This window comes from Sminthopsis crassicaudata, chromosome 5 (genome assembly GCF_048593235.1).
Source record: "Sminthopsis crassicaudata isolate SCR6 chromosome 5, ASM4859323v1, whole genome shotgun sequence".
Lineage (NCBI taxonomy): Eukaryota > Metazoa > Chordata > Mammalia > Dasyuromorphia > Dasyuridae > Sminthopsis > Sminthopsis crassicaudata.
In genome coordinates, this window is record NC_133621.1 from 266668983 (window position 1) to 266671709 (window position 2727).

Sequence of the window (2727 nt, forward strand, 5' to 3'; positions counted from 1 at the left end):
TCCATTCAGTCATTCATTTCCATTTGCTCAGTTCTGAATTTATTTTTAATGAATTATTTTCTTCGTTTACTTTTCCCCCCTACTTTTTGTATTTTTTCAATTGAATTTTTAAATGAGTTGTTTTGTTTATGGGATTTTTTTTCCATTTCACAAATTCTGTTTTTCTGGGAGTTTGTCTATTTTATTAAATCTATTTTTTAATGAATTATAAGCTTTTTCCAAATCCTCTTGCCAAGTTTTCATTTCCCTTCCTATTTTGCTTCCAGCTCTTTTTAAAGATACTTTTTCTTTTCTTTTAGGAGAGGCTTGTGTGATGGCGACCAATTTATATCAGGCTTCATCTGGAGATGATCTGCTTTTAGTCTTCTCAAGATTTGAAATCTGTTCTTGTCTTTCACCATAAAACTGTCTATAGCGAGAGTTCTCTGCTTTTTAAACTCATTTTTAAAAATAATGTTTGTTTTTAGGGCAGGGGAGGTTTTCCAAGCTTTCTCTACAAGCAGCAACAGCTGCAGCTGCACTGAGACTGTGCTGACTCACTCCCAGTGCTGGGTGGGCATGGCCAGGTCCCATGAGATTCTGGAGTTTTAAGATTTACTATTTACCTTTTTGTGTTTGTGTTGGATGTTTTCTAACTTTTCTGCTGATCTACTAGCTTGCAACCAGGGCAGAGTGGCTAACACTGCTGTAGATCCCTTCCTGTAGATTTTCTACAGCACAGAGTCTGCACCACCCCCATCTGTGCTGTCTGCCCTGGTGTCTGTGTTCCACCTGCTTGCAATTGGCCCACTTACCTCTGTGTGGGATTGAAACTGACCTTTTCTGGTTATCTTTGAAATTATCTTCTGCTGGTAATTTGTTGCACTCCCAATATTTGTGGATTCTGCTATCCAGAAGTAATTCAGAAGCTGGATTTGTGAATTAGTCTGAGGGTTGTGAGAGAAGGTCAGAAAGAAATGTGTGTCCTCTCTGTCATCTTAGCTCCACCCCTGTAAGACTCTAGCTTCTGGAATAAGAACTTACTCTTTGTCCAAATTGCTGAAAAAAAAAACTGGAATATAGTATGCCAAAAACTCAACATCGCACTTCTTGATCCTATGTTGATCAAAATGGGTGCATGAGTTAAGCATAAGGCTTGATAGTTAAAAGCAAATCAGGAGAGCAAGAGATAATTTACCATTAATTCATTTGGAAAAGGGAAATTTCATGACCAAATAAGATGCAAAGAACATTATAAAATGTAAAGTGGATCATTTTTGACATTAAATTAAAAAAACTTTTTAATAGAAGCTGTGCAGCCAAGGTTATAAGAGAAGTAGAAAGCTGGGAAATAATTTTTACATCCAGTTTTTCTGTTCAAGGCCTCATTTATAAAATATATAGAGAATTGACTCAAATCATAAGTATGCAAGCTATTCACCTATTGAACAATAGTCAAAATATATGCGCAGACAATTGGTATATGAAGAATTTAAATCCAAATATAGACTTATGGAAAATGTTCTAAATATCTATTGATTGGAGAAATGCAAATTAAAACCATCCTGAGGTACCATCTTATTCCTATCTGATTGGCTAAGATTACAGAAAAATATGATGATAAAGATTAGAAGGGATATGGGTAAATAGGTACACTAATGCATTGATGGTGGAGTTGTGATTTGATATTACCATTCTGGAGAGCAATTTGGAACTATGTCCAAAAGACATTCAAATTGTGCATAATCTTTGATTGAACAGAGCCATTACTGGGTTTGTGTCTCAAAAAAAAATCACAAAAGAATACAAATTACCTAGATGCTTAAGATGTTTATAATAGCTCTTTTTGTGGTAATAAATAATTGGGGGAAAAAAAGAGTAGATATCTATCTATTAACTAATGGCTGAATAACTTTTGCTATATAGAAGTGATTGCATATTATTGTTCTTTAAAAAATGCTGCCCAGGCTTGTTTATTAAAAATCTGGAAAGATTTACATGAACTAATGCTGAGTAAATCAAAGAAAACCAGAAAATCACTGCACACAGCAATAAAATTATTCTATGATTAACTATAATAGACTTGGTTCTTCTCAGGAATTCACAGATCCAAAGTAATCTCAGTATAGTTTAGATAGAAAATGGCATCCACATCTAAAGAAAGAACTATAGAGACTAAATGTGGACTAACATATACTATTTTCACCTTGTTTCTGTCTTCTGTTTTTTTCTCATGATTTTCTCGTTTTTTTCTGTTTTTTTTTCTCCCAACAAAATGCACATAGAAATTTATGTAAAATGAATGCATATAGCATTCTCACTCTTTCAGTTGTTGTTTGCTTGCATTTTGATTACTTTCCTAGTATTTTTTTCCTTTTTGTTCTGATTTTTCTTGTTCAACAAGATAACTGTATAAATATATTGAATTTAACTTATATTTTAACGTATTAACATGTTTTAGAATACATGCTATCTAGGGGAGGGGATGGGTGGAAGGAGGGGATGATTTGGTACAGAAGGCTTTGCAAGGCTCCCTGTTGAAAAATTACTCATGCATATGTTTTATAAATAAAAGAAGTCTTAATTTAAAAAATTAAAAAGAAATATTTTTTTTCCTGTAGGCACTGCTTTGGCAGCAGTTCATAAAAATAATAAAATAAAATGAATGCATGTGCATAATCATAAGAACATAAAATGCTCAATAAACATTAAAGTATCATATTTGTTTTTAAAAAGAAAAATATATGA